The following is a 16539-nucleotide window of genomic DNA, read 5'->3' as shown; positions in this document are numbered from 1 at the left end:
TAATTGAGGCTGAGGTAGGGTGTGTTTCTGTGTCCTTTGAATTTCCTGGATTTAATTCTCTTTCCTCTGGTGTGTTGAGCTGTTTGCACAATATAGAGATCAATATGAAGAGCCAAGGAGTAACTGTAACATACGAACATACACTTGTGTGTGTGTGTATTTATAAGCAAGCTTGTGCATAGAATAAATACAGAAATACATATCATACTGGTAATTACATTAGAGAGATATTCGGTATTAAGATTCCCACAGTATCTATTCCTACACATACAAAAGCTCATTTTCTCTTTTTCTCTGGATCTGATCCTTTCTTTTTTTTTTTTTTTTTTTCCCCCATCATCTCTCCAGTCCCTTTATAGCCTCCTAGTGCAGGAGAATTCAAGACACGAAAAGCAGGGTTGCCCGAGTGGAAATTTTATAGCATTGTTATCTCTATCTAATTTGGTTTGGGTAGAAAAATTGCTCACAGGGTAGTTTTGCTATCAGGAGTTGATTTGATGTCTGTGGGTGGGGATGTGGTCTCTGTTTAAGTCATGTAGATTGGGGGTCTCAATTCCTCTGTGTCACAAGGATGTTATCATTTGTGGTCTCTTGTCAGGAGCAGAGATACCGCTATCATCTCCAAAGACACAAGCTCATTTAGTTCAAGAAAGCGTTAAGAGGCCCACCCGAAGACATGGAGAACTTTAAAGGCTGGATGGGAGGGAAAGCCCATCTGGTGTTACGCACCAAAGGAAATTCTCTGTGGGGAGTCAGTAGGCTGTCTTTACGAACTCCTGAATTTCATTCATTTCTTCAGAGCTCTCTTATGAGTCTCCCTAGATTAGTTACTCTTTACTGAAATTCCTGGGGATGTTTCAGTCTGTTCTTTCTTAATTTCCTCAAGCAGGCTGGTGGGTTTTCTTGTTTATGTAAATCTTTGTCTCTCCATCCCAGGATGGTTTCTTCCCTCTGTAGCTGCTCAGCTACACTTAAGGACAAATGGTTACTCAGAACTTCCTGGAAAGCCTCTTTTGTTTATTTTAGACAAAAATATTCAGGAAGTTCCTCAGCTATTCCAGCACATCTATACTGGCATCAGCCTTCGGATCCTCCAGTTGCATTCACTGATTTTTGGGAGACCAGATAAAATAATTTTTAGCTCAATACTAAACCCAGGGTATGTCAATGTTGTTCCACATGTTACAAACACTGAGAAATGAGCTTCCACACCTCGGCTAATAGAAAAATGTCTCCTTGTTCATCAAGATGGCAAGGCGACAGTCAGGCTTTTCAACCTTCCCCGCTGAGCCTGCCATGTTCAGACTAACATGTTCCAGCTTCAGGCCCAAATTTTACACCTTTGCAGCTCAACTCCTGTTTCCATACACATTCTCTCATTCAGCTGGTGAGGCTGCACCCTGCTTCAGCTACTTTCTACAAGGCCACAGGCTCAAGCAGCTAAGTATATTAAAGGAGATAAAGGGCGGGGAGGATACTAAAAAGGGCTGGCATGTTGATTCTTTTTAGTCTCATAACCTATGTTGGTTCATTTCAAAGCACTTGAATCTACGCAATTAGACTGTACCTTTCCTGTGGCATTGCGTGCTGCAGCAACCAACTTAACATCTTTATTTCTGGGTGCTCTATGTTGTGCTCACAGCCATCTGTGGGCAGTAGGGTGCTGGCAGAGTAAGGGAGCAGCGAGAGACTGTTGCGTGTACTCTGTGTGTAATGTTTTAATTCTCCAGTAGCCGTCACTTACTGGTATCGGCAGTTCCTTCCTGCTGCTACACCTCTGAGTCCTACGTGGTGAGACAGCCGTGGGTGGAGGGAGGCCTACAAACCCAGGAGTTCAACTGTTACCTTTAAAGTAATAACTCCCGATAAACAAGGCTAGCCATTACAATGGGAAAGTGCCACTGACATAGCTGAGGTAGTTTGGAAACTACTAGTACATGAGAGAACGTGTAAGACTTTCTTTAATTAATGTAAGTTCTGCCGGCATGTTAGCTTCAGCCACCATCAGTCACATGGCACTTTAAAAATTGATTACAAGGACTCAACAGAAGGGTCTGTACTGGCTTGGGTTCCATGAACTGGTCAAATATTGCTGTTGTAGACAAAATCATCATCAGCTCTTTAGTTTGCAGCCTGTGTCTGTGTTCCCTCTCCAGGAGAAATTAAACAAACCAAAAAAAAAAAAAAAAAAAAGAAAGGCAGTTGGGTGGGAGCTACATGGTGATGCAGCCTGCACCTGACGGGCAGCTCTGAGCCTCACTGGGCTCATGCATCTGAAGGAGCAGGATAAAACTCAAAATGGACTCTAATGATTTCCCTGAAAAACAAATGAACAGACATACAAACAAACAAACCATGAACCAACTCTGAAGTACATGTGCTTCTGCTATAAGAGACATGTATTTTAAACCAGGTGATTCTCGTTATCAAGCACCATTTGGTGGGGCCTAATCCAGCTGTTTCAGGGCTGAATTGATTTCCAAATTAGTAGGACATTTTATGACTGCTCTTTTGCAATTTCTCACCCTTTCTTTAGGTAGGCCATTGATTTGTTTGATTTTTATTCCTCCACAAAAACAAGAATGATAGAAGATGAAGCAGGGAACAATAGCTTTGTGTTCAGTTCAGGAAGAGTGAGAGTTTTTTTTCTGTTCATCCTGCTGGCGTGTCAAGAAGGCCTGCATTGCAGACAGATGGGGCTAGACAGAGGGTAAGTGCAATTTCTTATTCCCATTGTTCTGTTTTATCAGAAAACTTGGAAACTTGTTTTTGAGAGTGGTTGTTGCAAATTCTAGCTACGTCTTTTCCTTTTGAAAGCAGGTCTTGGAAACATATTCTGAAGTATCACAAAATACTGAGTTGTATTGAAACAGCAGTTTACTGCCTCTGACAAAGTATTAGTCAAGGATGAAATGACAAGAGCTTATAGCACTAAGTGTGCCCTGCTTTTTAGCGCTCGAAGGTCATTGAAACTGGGTCATAACTGGAGTTCATGTCGAGCTTTTCTGGCTCACAGTGAGTGAAAGCAAATTCAAGCTCTAGCTGGCAGGTGTGCTTACTAACATCAAACCTGTAGGTTTTCAATTATAGGTGCCATTTCAATAAAATAATCCTGAATGATTATTGCAGCCAATAAGCTAAAATTTGTACATGTCCTCTGTCTTTACAAAACATTGCCAAATTACAGTAATTTGTAGCTATTTCAAAACTGGCACCAAGCCCCACAAATATGTTCACAAAAACTTATGAAAACTGAAGCCAGTTAACACTTTGTTTGCTTGAGGAGAAAAAAATGCTCATTTCAACTTTTTACTGAAAAATTTATAACATTCTTTTTGTTGGGCAAGTTATAAATCTCTCCAGTATAAAATGTTACAACTTTTTTTCACTTTTATATGTTGGAGAGTGTTACATCCTTCTATAGTTCAGTTTTTTAGCCATGAGGCTTCTGAAATCAAGAGATTATTGTTTTGGATTCTTAATCAGAAACTGGGCAGATGCTAGTGTTCAAAGAATGACAGTAATTATGTAGCAACAGGAAAATGACCAGGAAGGGAAATTCTGTAGTAATAAACATTGCATCCTCGAAGAAAACACATAATGGTTGTGGATGCATATGTTTTGCTGTGCTTTTTCTATTTCCTGCTGTCACAATAACTAACAGCTCAGGAGTTGGTTGTGTACAGGCACTCAGAAGCTTTGGTCTGTCTTTGTTATGTGTTCTAATACAATCTCAATTTCTGAAAATGTTGTGTGCACGTGTGAAAAAGAAGAGGAAGAGGTTGCTGAGTCTCCTGTTCGGTAAGGCAGAACAAAGTCTGCCAGCTCATTTCACGTGGGCCACTTTACAGTCAGACATTGGAGGGTAACAACTTCATGTCTACTAATATGGATTGGATTCAAACCAGCAGACCAGAGATAAAGTAGTTTGTTTTCCTTTACCAGTTCTTTTAATTCTTTCAGTTAACCCATACTCTGTTTCTTGGACTTGATTAGGTTTGTCATGCAGTGTGTCTGTGGCTAAATGAATATGTATGAAGTGTCCACCATTTGTTTTAGCAACTGAGCAACTGGTTATGAAAATTTCCCACTGGAAACATTTTCCACCTAGGCAGCTCTGTTTATGTTGTCTTCCCCTCCTCCTCCATTTAATTCTCAGGAAGTGATCCTGCTAATAGGTATCCACTTGACTTGTAAAAAGCAATTTGTTTATTGTACTTCAGAATCAATAAGGATGGTTTGTTAGTTCAATAAGTCTTGTGGTCACCCACTCTGTAATTTAGTCACCTAACAAACAGTAGGCTAAGTCTCCTCCTCACCTAGATGTACGTTTAGTATTTTTTGAAATGGTTAGCATATTGACTTCCCTAGGCACAATTTCTTTCCAGACTCACGCAGTCTGTGAGTATTTCTGCAAATAACAGAAGCTCAGTGTTTCCATGAGTAGTAACCACTCATCTTCATGTTCCTGGAAAAATAGCCAGAGGGGAATAAAGGAGGCCAGAACAAATTACAAGTGGGAACGCATGAGTATATCTGTGGATATTATTTTCCTGTTGTTCTGCTATTCTTAGAATTTCACAGTTGTATGCTGTGAACGTGTATACAGACAGAGCAAACTTTATGAGACAGAAGGACAATGGCAAATACCTAATAGCTTTGGTGATAGAAACAAGATTTTCTTTAGCTCAGATTTCATAAGTGATTTAATGGGCTAATGTTTGAACTACCATTTAATTTGTTTCTTTAGAAGTCTAAGATTATGAAAGAGAAATTGCTGAATGCTTTACTTGTGATGGATAAGCTACAGCTCCCCAGAAAGTCTTGGTAATCCAGCTGTTCAGTACTAATAGTGACAGCCACAAGTTTTATAATCTTTCCTAGGCGGTACTTCAATCTACGGTGAAAAGAACTCATTACAATGTGTCTCAAGAAATGGAATCTAAGTCTTGCTTCTCCAGCAGAGACTCTGTAGTATTTCCTTAATAGCAATTCACCTCAGGAGACTCCATTTTGTAGATGTGAACTTAGAGGTCAAGAAACTTGCTTTATTGATAACCTTCTGAGTAAGTACAAAATAACATTTTACCTCTGCTCCTCTCTTTCTGGTGGTAGAACTGTGCCAGTAATGCAAAAGGGTGGTTAAGACCCCATGCTGCAGATGGCTCAGCTAACAAGTACCACTTGTGATGTCTGTGTCATTTCTCTGAGCGTTAGACTGAGTTGCTTTACACGCACTTTGAAAACCCTCTGGTGAAAAAGATTATTTTGAATATTCTTTTATAATAATCACCAAGCAGGGCTGATCTATTGATTAAAGAAGGTAAGTTTTTGTATGCCATGATCTTGATTTCGAATTTAAAAAGGTGGTACTTCTAAGCAGGGGGAGTGCTAGACTTGCTCCAGATGCGCATGAGAAAGTTGCAAAGTATGCTCAATACTGAACAGTGGGCAGGGATATGAGAGGGATATGTGCCTAATTCTGACATCTAAACTCACTTCCCTTTCAGTTTTGCATTCTTTGTGCTCTGTACTGTCAGGTAAGGCACAAGGACTAGATTTTTTATAACCAGAGGTGAACTACAAGGGAAAGACTTTGCAGACTTTTTTTTTTTTTTTTTTTTTTTTTTTTTTTGTGTGTGTGTGTGTGTGAAGCAGGGATTTGGATAGCTGGTAGTTGCTTAATAATGCCTAAAATAATTATCTACTTCTTTGGTTCTTCAGATTTGTCTTCATTTTTGTCCTGTAAATCTCCATATCTCGTGGAAATATATCTAAGGGCAATTCTTTCTTCTTGGCCTACTCTGGCCCAGACATTTGGCTGTCAAACAGCTGATATGATTTGTAGGGGAAAAGAGCAGCTTTTCACTGCGTGGGCTTTTTTAAGGGGGACTTGCCAGCCTACTCTTGTGTAACTAAGGCGTTTGATTCATTCTGCCACTCAGTGGAACTGCCTCATCGTTACCAGTGTTTGACAATTAACAGTTCAGATGAATTTGACCAAAAGAGGGGAAAAAAGGTAATTAGAATGGATTTGCCTGCTAAATTCAAGCCCTGCTTTAGCTGGAAAAAGCCATAGCCAAGATCCAGCAGCCACTACTATTTGCACAGCTAAGGAGAGCAAGCAGCGTAGACCATGGATATCATTCAGGTGAAGAGAGAGAGGGGTGTAGCCACCCATTGCCCTTGCTGGATGCCAGTCAAATCTAGAGTGGGCATGAAATGGCATTCATTTCAGTGCTGCTGTGTTGGAGACACATCAGGCATGACAAGAGCAGCCGGCAGCACTGTGCCAGCCTGAGTTTAGATCCACGCAGTGAGGATGCCTCGACCAGACATGCTGGTGCATGCTCTCCTATAGCTGAGTCCTTTCCAAATGCTTCCCCAGGCTTATTTTCATTTCTTCACACCATGAGTGCCTCTAATCAGGGCACTCTGACCAACCCTGCTACAAAGCAGGTACCTTCTCTGCCACAGACCCAAAACAGAGGGGGGGGAGGGAGGGGAGCTCTTACCTCTAAGCATTATCCTGTTCAATTATTTTCTCCTTTTTAAAGCTGGCTTTTTTTACCCATTACACAAAACCTTCCCTCATGGCACTGTATCTGGCTTTCCATCTTTAATACTTCCTAAACGCAACAGTAACTGAGGGGTGCATATGTTATAGTGTCCCTGCAGTACAGCCAAATGGCACAGTACTCTTTTGTACTTAAAATAAGCGCTGGCGAACTGCAGCACTTATTCACAGCAGCTTTGCATGATTTGAACACGTTTGCCATCATGTTATGTTTGTTGTTTTTCAGTCTTTTATTGTCCACATAAAAACAGGCTGAATGGGTTGCATTGTGACTGTCTAAATTTCGTGAGGGCTTTTGAAAATTGTTTTATTATCAGAAAGGTTTTCTTGTTGCAGCTCCATATGTAGGGGGATAAGGAGTCCTTAAAGCCCTTCTCCATCTGCACTGCAACCATTTGCATCACCAGCAGTTGCCTACTGTCTGGAAGAACATTTCTTAGTCATTTCATGACCCGGACTTGGAGCTTAGTTATATTTGCCATGTTTGCAATTATTTCTAAGCACTTTTATGGTGCATTTAAGTAGATATGGAGATTTTGCATTTCTGCAGAAAAGCATTTTCTGTGTGTTTGATTCCACATCTGGTAATTGGAGTTACTTGAGCAAAGAACAGAACTGTTGGTTTGACAATTATCTTTTCCATCAAAAACAATTGTTTGCTTTTGTTTAAAACCTTATTTTTTTCTGCTCATCCACCACAAAACAAAATCAGGCACGCACACACACATTTTTCTTAAATGTTTCTCTCTATTTTTTATTTTTGGTAGGAAGCTATACTAATTCTAGATTACACTGCTTTTTGTGGATTTTTTATTATTATTATTACTAAAAGGTAGAGGACATAGGCAATAAAAGAAGCAACATTATTTCTTAACCTTGTTTAGCAAATAAAAAAGGCTAAAATTCAAGAATAACATGATCAATAAGGGCTGGATTAGTTGTAGGGTCTGCTTGTGTTCCCCTACTCATGTGTTCTGACACCACAGGTGTTACTGTTTCTTGAATAAACATGGGCTTTAATTTAATTTAATGATTTGTTTATGGATCCTAAGAATAAGGAGTACCATGCTTGGAGGAAGCGTAACCTGGCAGTAAGCCAACATGCCTTAAAGAACGAAGTCTTCTGGAGGGATAGGCAGTGTCCCAAGAGGCCGCCTTAATTACTTGTAACGTGTTATACCAACACTACCACCTACAGGAGTTCAGCAAAAGGGAAACAGCACTTCACAAAATGCAAAATTAAACACATATCAAGGCTTTTCCAGAGGGTGGTCTCACCTTTCTAAGTATCCAGGACTTTTTGTTTACCTGATGCCTTTTCTTTTGTTTTGTCTTTTTTTCCTCTCTTGAGTAAACTGTGTTTTGGGGTAAGTCCTTAGCTATATCAAGAGGTTGTCAAGACAGTTCTTGCCTCATGGATCTGAACATTGCTGTTGCTGTGGGGAGCCATGTTGTGAGAAGGGTGTTTGTTGATGCTTTGTAACCCACCATGATAGAAATTTCACTCTTGTACTTCAGGCTTTGAGTATGAGCTTGTGTGATTTAAATTAAAACCTCACAAATGTCCATAGTTCGGAGATGCATCTGCATAAAAACTTGGCTTAGGGAAATGTGCGAATTACTGGGTTTGGTTTATGTATAGGCCTAAGATAGCACCATTATTTTAGCGAGTGCAGTTATTGTATTACTTACATGGATGTTGTATACATCTCATTGCTTTTTAGTAAGCCAGCACAAACAGAAATATCTGAATATATATCAAGGGGATTTTTAAAATATTTAAAATTACTTGTGGTATCTGTCATTGGTCCTGGACTTTGAAGGATTCTGTTTCCAGTCACCCACTGTTTTTGCTTACACTATTTCAAATGATCTATGCAATTATGAAGCTGTAGTTTTGCAAAGTATTTACATTAAGTTAATGGCATGTTACATTTTCTCTCTTTATTGCTTGTTGGTCACTGCCAAGCTGGGACAGATGAGCCATAAATAGCAGACAAGAACAAATATGCATCTTTAAAATAAATGATAATGCAGAAGTGTTAAGCAATTTTTGTCCTGCACTTAAATATGTGCTCAAGCCCAGTTGATTTCAGTGAAGCTTAGCTAGAAGGAAGCGTTAGGCATACGTAAGACGCAAGGTTGCTTAGCATCCTATGGAATCTGGCCTTCAAAAAAAAAATGAAGCAAAATAGCAATTAGGTCATCCCCATCGTGATAATCAGCAAGAAATAAATGTATTGAGAGTTGCTGTAGTGGCTTTTCTTTGGAGTGGTCTCATATCCTCTTTGGCATTTTAATTTCCTCTGCAGGCTTGCAAAAGCCCAAGTTTCTGAGGTGATACCCGTGAGATTAGCTTCAAATCTTCTGGTTTTGTGTGTATCTATACAGAACTGGCTGATAGCTTCATTCTTGTTTTTACAGGAAAATTTCATGCTTAGTGCCTCAGTGATGTGATCTCTGGAGGTATATTGCTCATCTCTACAAACCTGACTTCCAAACATTTGGCCTAAATAAGAGAATATCTAGATGGAGTTCTTGGTTAGCGGAGGGCAACAAGAGGAGTTTTACTCATGCGGTGCCTGCTGTAGATGGCTGCACTTCCCAGGTGGCTGGGACATTTACAGTCAAGACACTGCTCAGAAAGAACATTATTGGTTTAGTTTAAAAATAAAATAAAGGAAGTTAAAGAGTTAAAGGCACCCAGGGAGAAACAATACAAGAAGCTAATTTATTTGAATATTTAATCCACAACTTGACTGCTTCATTTTCTTTAGCTCTTCTAACTATACTGTTCTCAGGCGTATTTTCCAGTTGTGGAGGTAAAATCATGTGAACTTTTTATAACCTTTTGACATCAAGTGAACTGTGGAAGGAGTCAGTAAAATCCGCTCAGGGAGGAGGTGGATGGCAAGGTTCAGAGGCTGAGCTAAGACAGATAGTTGAAGCACATAATAATAAAACATTAAAAAGGAGAAGTAAAACTTACTTGCCCAGAATTGTTCAGCAATACTTCCTGTCAGCACTGAGAAGAGCATTGGTAAAAAGAGATAGAATATAAAGTTACTGTTTGCCATTGTGTCTACGAGGAGCCTGAAGTACCTGCATTTAGCTGCAGAATGTTGTATAAGCCTGCTTTCACACTAATCATAAAGCTATTGCTGTGAAGTAGCACTCAGGAGGCTATCCTGTGAGCTCCAAGCAGTAGCATTTGGGAAGCTTGTCTTAATTAGAATTTCAGACAAAAGCAGACACACACACAAAAAAGAAAACCACCGAAACAATAGTCTGAAAAGCCAGACATCCAAAAGGTCACGCAGTTCTTAGTTCTTCCCCAGTGTCCTTTGGGTGTTTGGCCCTAGCGTTTTTGTTATCTTTTCTGTATCAGATCTTGTAAAACACTTATGACACTTAAACTAAGCAGTGTCAGTACCAATTTATCTGCCCTTGGGGTTGGACGCTAAGCTTCAGGTTGACACATTAGTTCATGATATGACACGGATTAAAAAGTTCCATTCTGATACGAAGATAAAAATCAATACATGTATGTTTACTCAAAGTAATTAAAAGTGAGCAGCAGAATAACAATAATAATAATTATAACCTTGGAAAGTCATCACAGAGGCTTGCTGTTTTCTGAAAATAACTTCACTCTTTGCATTTTCTCTGATATAGGAAGTATGGCTTTTTATAGTCATGGGATTATGTAACTCATCCTTTTTGGTCTTTGGATGAATATAGACCAGTGCCACTCTGAAATACCCACAGTACCTGCAGACATCACACCCTACATGTTCCCATTGAAATATTTTCTATACCACACTCTTGAAAGTAGTTGACTTAAACAGTTCTTTCTGTTGGTATTGTACAAGTTGCAGAGCATTCAAGGATACTTGCATTTGTGTCAGTACTTAAACAATTATTTTGTTTTGCTTGGTGGAAGGCAGCTGATGCATCCTGCTTCTGGTCAGATGTTTGCAGAATCTGTGATTCTGTAATGTAGGTGAACAGTGAGACATCAGCTTTCCCTAACTTCTCCCAATACAGCACTGCAGCAGGAACACCTTTTGTACCAGCAGTTGGCATTGGCTGTAGCTAAGTGATGTGACACACAACGTGGTAAGGACAGGGTTAGCCCCTGTCGTGCATCATCTGCTCCACAGAAGCCATCTATGTCCACACCCCAGTTCTCTACAACCATCAGTAAGGGAAAAGTAACCAGGGAAGTCTCACCCTTCCTGGGCAGAAGCCAAGCGACCCTTGGCTTGCTGCAGTTGAAAGCCTCCACGTGGTCATCTACTGACCAACCTCATGCATGTGGCAGAGGTCCAATGTACCTGCAGCCTGGGTGTTTGCGTGTGGCAAGGCACAAGGCTCAGATGCTTGATGAAACACTTTGAGGAGGGCTCCTGAGCACTTTGTTTCTTACCAAGTTGCTGTGTTTCATTTCATTTGTGTGAACAGTATTTACACGTAATGTGGGCTTGACGAGGATGTAATTTCCACCACCTTTACACCACATTGAGGCCGCTGGTGTCTGCACAGTTAGATTAATTCCTAATTTGCATAAGACCAAGATTAGAACTGGATGGCCTCTGTGAGGTTAAACGGTGTATGTAGCAACTTCATGCTGTTGTTATATAATGCATGCATATCAGCTGAGGTGTTGTATGTGGTGGTCGCTGAGATCTTTAGCCCTGTTTCCTCTTCATCCTAAGGGAACGCAGAAAAAAATAAAAGGTACTTTGGAATAGTTGTGATTTCCCATTCCTCATCATTGCAGCTCATAAAGATGTTGATTTACATATTGGATATACTCCTGATTTGTGTTTTAAGGTCATTTTATTTCCAGTTATGTTCATAATACAAAACAACTTTCATACATTGAGGAACACACTGGCCTCTGAAGAAAAGGCTGGAAGACAGTCGTGGAAAGATAGGGTGCAGATAACACCTTGTGATTGCTTATGTTTCCCCTGTTCTCACTTTTTCTTAATATCAACGAAAGTGAAAGCTCTTCTTAAATCCAAACGTACAGCTCTCTGCTGTACCCACCACAACAAACTCCTCTTAACAGCAGCCAAATTCTTCTAATGGAGTCTTCCAGAAGACTAGCTCCAGGCAGACAGTGAGGGAAATACTCTTGACATTGCATCAGTGGTCTCGCTGCAGCTGACTTTGGGCAAAGAGACCAGGATTGGACTAGCAAGTAAAGTTATGAGTGTCTGGGAAAAAAAACCATCCCCTAGGTTTAGGAAGTAAAGTATGCAGGCAATCTTAGCTGTAATTATTACCCTGTTCTTAGCTATAATGATGTTGGGATTTATGTAATACTTCTCATACGTGAATTGCTCATCAGATTGCTAATTATCCCATAACATAGTTTCTTGCCTGAATGTGGCTGCAAAAGTGTGTGAGGATCTTTCCAACAATCACATATACATGCAGCTATTGTAATTTTCTTTTTATCTTATGCTCTTAGGAGATGATGCTTGTGTGACCACATTGTGGGTGTCTGCGTGCCTGCCTAATAATGTCAGAGCAATTTCAGCCAGCTGTGACAGAGTGCTAGGAGTACAGAAGATTCAAATTTCCCAACCATCCTAGGGAAATAGAAGACTAAATACAGGAAAGAGCTTCAATTATTGTTTCTGCTGAGAGAAATGCTGTGAGGTTTCCCATTTTCTATAGGACACCAGAGAGTTTAGATGATACAGACAGGGAAATAGCAGGAAACTTCAGTCAGAGTTTTCACCTCATCAGACAGGAGAAAATCCAACCCACAAGACAAAGGGTGGTAAGAAGCTAGATTTCATTGCTTGTGATGTGGTGGGGGAAGGGTTAAATCTGGCTTCTTGCAGAAACACAGTGCAGCTCTCCCCCTGCAAATAAGAGGCGATGTAGACAAGAAAACAGGATTTGCTTCCACTCTTTCAAGGTTGCAGTACATTATTTTCCTGGTCATCCCAGATGAGTATCATGAAAAGAATTGAGACTTTGGAAAAATTCACTGAGAAGACATTTTTTTCTGTTGAAAAATGCTTTGTCACTGAAACCCAGTTTTTTTCATGGGGATGTGTCACTTACAGTGCAGTCTCACATAAAGAAGTTGAAAACCAAATGTCAACAAGGCTGTGACAAAATTTGTCTTTTGTCTAAAATGTATTTTGGATTGCATTACAAAATTAGAGGAAATACGGATACGGCTTCTGAATTTGATAAAAGCAGAACATTTTGACTGAAAGGCTTCAGGGAGTGGGTTTAGATTTCATGAGAGATTTGTTTTTCAGATTCAGAAGGAAAATAACTTTCAGAAGGTTGAAATTTTCAGTAGGCCAATTCTAGAGGTCAGTTTTAGTTTCTAATTGTGAACAGTATCAACCATTATGAACATCAGGAGGCTTCTTTCTCAGAGCTCTATCCAGAAGCATGTCGAATTCCTTCTAAGTAATTTATATGTTAATTAATGAATTTTAATGATTGAGCTCTAGCAAACTTTCTAAGCTAAATAATTTTAACTTAGTTATTTTTATCTCTGTGTATTGTGTGTTTTCTCCTACCGTTTTGCACAGGTTGAAAAGGCTGTTTTCATATTTAAAAAGTATATGGCAAGGAAAAAATAGTACGTTGAGGTATTATTGCTAGATTCGGAGACCAAAATATTGTAAGGTTGCTCAAATATTTATTTTTTCCTTCTGATTGAAAATCAGGATTTGTTTATATTATATACTCATATTATATATATATATATTTATATATCATTGTCATGAGGATTTTGTTCCTCAACAAGATTCAGTAAGTGTTCCTTTAAAAATTCTGGTTTTCTTCCTTTGGATTTTCTTATCGGGGTAATAATAGTGAGGAACTCTCATATACAGTGTAAGAGAGCAAAAACATTGACGTAGCTTTTTTTTATTTTTTTAATTTTATTTATTCAAAAGGTCCCAAACACCTGGTGCCTTTAGAAAATGTTCATGGCAGAAACAACAGTTGCTAAATCCATGCAACCACAAAGTGGTGATGGTAGCACTGCAAACTGGTGGGGAAGATGGTATTCTTGTAAAAAGTCAATCACTTTCGAATACAGCAATTTTTCTGTCTTGCAGCTTTGAAAGCAGGTGAAATGATACAGATTGGCTTGATTTCTGTACTGCCTCTTGGAAACTGAAATAACCGAGGTATTCTGGACTTGTCGGCTAGAAAAGGGAGATACTTTTTCACTGAAAATATATTTATTATTGGAGGAAAAAAACGTGGTAAGGAGAAAGTGGTCTTAATTTTGACTGAAGTTAGTATGAGAAAATATATTAAAGTTTTATTTATTAAATATAGTGCAATATGTAAAAACTATGTGGAAACTTATTATTTGTTGAGCTTATGGCTGAGGATTTTCTGTATCCAGGAGGTTGCACAGGGAGGGCGAGAGAAAAGTAATAATCTGCAGAGCTGCAAAATTTCCTCGGCGTTTTCTTCTCCCAGACACCCACCTCACTGGTGCCAGAGGCTCCAGTTTTCTCCTCTCGTTTTCACATTCTTCAGTGTCTCTGGGTTACCCAGTTTTGGGGGGCTATAAAGCAAGCTAAAACAAAGCAAGCCGATGCTGAGCGGTGGTTATTTATGAATCACTGCCCAGTCAGCTGCACCAGAAGCAGTCCCGGTTTGCTGGGCTGCTGGCAGTACAGGCAAGAGCAGCACCGCTATCCTGGCCCAAGAAGGATGGCTGGTGGCGTGGCTACGAGGGGTGCTGCTTCACTTTTTCCACTTGTAACCCTTGTGGAGTGCTGCGTGGGACACTGGGGCTGGCCTCATCTGAGTAATGATAACAGGAAGCTGTGTGATCTGGTTTGATACAAAACCTGTGCTCGTCCTCGCTGCCGGCTTTTTGCTGTATGAGTCACTGGGGGCTGGATGGCTCTCAGGAGCTGGGTCTGGTGGTAAAGTGGTGGTGCTTGTGCAGGATGCAGAACTTCACTGGCTGCACATGTAAATAGAGAGGCAAAGTGGATTTTTGTTCCCTGTGGAGTCACAGAGGAGCTGGACTTCTAGGTGTATTTCTGAACCAGAAGTTGAGATTAATAAAAAAGTATTGCACCTGCATGTTTTAGCCTTAACCTTTGCTGCTGCTGTCCAGCTTTTCTTCAAAGAAATACTACTCTGTGTTGCAAATATCTACCCAGCAGTGTGGAATATACCTGAGTTTCACATGTGAAAACACATCATACCCGTAAATGGACAAATGTGAGAGCTGGTGGCAGTGCCTGAGCTAGAAGAGGTGAAGTGGCTTGCTGCAGAGGTGGACAGCTTGTGAATTGTTAAAGCAACATTCATAACCTGATCCCCAGCATTAGACAGGCATGCTCTGTGCAGATAGCTGGCTATAAATAATTATTAATCGTAATCCACCATAGCTACTGAGTTCAGACGTCAATATTAATGAAGTGAAACTAGCAGCAGCTTTCTGTGTGAATTAAGTGTTGACCGTGGCAGTTGATGTTAATCGTTGGTGAATGCCAGTGAGGTCAGGTGCATGCAAATGAACAAGGTCTTCCTCAAACTCTTGCTTTTGGTCTTGCCAGCTATCTCGTATTTTTCTAGCACTTACCTTTTTCTCCCATTCAGCTGGCAGCTAGAGTGGTGCAGGTCAGTCTGCAGAAGAGTTCACGTGCCATGCAAGGCTGCCTCTGTTTTTGGAAAATGATCAGTATCATCCAGACTGTGGGGCGAGGCAAGAGTGCAGGATGGCATTTTGGTGTGGCAGAAATTGTGTGCAAATTAAGTGAATCGGGTTATTTTCTGGGAAGTTTGAATTTGTGAAAAGGTAGATCCCAGGGACATACAGCTCAAGAAACTAAGGGAGTTCTTGCAATAAAAGGAGAAATGATCTAACCCACTTTGAGCTAGGCAGTTAGTCAAAACCCATGGTAATCTAGGGTAGGGAGAAAAACTTATGTTAGAAGTCAGGCATTTCCTTGCAAGTAATCCTGCTTAGTTACAAAGAATACTTGTGGTGGCTTTGTTGGTAATTCAGTCTCTTTTCTAGTCAGCCCTTATCAGGAGTGCTGCTTCTTCTCCCCATAGGGTTTTCTCAGGGCTACATTTCCTGGGGTTGTGCTGGCTGCCTTCCTGAGGAGCATGGCTCAGACTGGCCTACGCAGCTGCTGCAGGCACCCTGCGTTAGAGCTGATGGTGGGGGTGAGAAATGGGGGCAAGGAGCTGCATCTTTCTTGCTTCCTCATGTAAATCATGTAATGCTCTATGGCTTTCTGTTGCTTTGTTCTCTGCTCCTTTGGTCTTTCACTGTTTCACTTTCTGCCCTCTTGCATGACACGTTACAGCTCTGTCTTGGGCCAAGGCGGGCACTGTACTTTGTGTACTGGCTGCATGAGCACACTGAGAGGAATCTCGAATGAGAAGTGAGGCTCTTGGGAAGCTTTATGACAACCCTTCAACACAAGGCACTTGGTTCCGCGGACAGCAGCCCCAACAATATCACTTCCTCCCCAGAGAAAATAGGCACAGCAAAAGAAAGGAAAAAAGGACATCGAGAACCTGATAGATGGTCTTTTAAAATCAAATGTGTGGGTGATTTTCACAGGTTAATTGTGTATTTGTCCATGTCTCTACAAAGAGCCTGATTTTGAGAGAGCTACTGGTGTCCCTGTGCTGATAGAATAGAGGCAAACAGGTTTCAGGGGTATGGGAAGCTGTATTTTGCTGTCCCTTGCCTGTGCTCAGCTTTGCAAAAACAAAGGGGAGCTACCAACCCTGTCGTTATTGCACACAGGTGCTTTTGTTTCAGACATCCATTTGCATCATCAGATGTCGGTACTACTCCCCTTTTCTGATTGCAGGTGAGTTCAGCTGACACAAAACTCTGCCCATCTGGAAGTGTCACGCCGTGCAGCAACATACCCGTGTGTTAATGTTTTGCTCCACAATTTCTATTCAGGCTTTTTCCCCAC

Source organism: Netta rufina, assembly GCF_964035555.1.
Source record: "Netta rufina genome assembly, chromosome: 1".
Lineage (NCBI taxonomy): Eukaryota > Metazoa > Chordata > Aves > Anseriformes > Anatidae > Netta > Netta rufina.
This window is presented reverse-complemented; position numbering follows the sequence as displayed.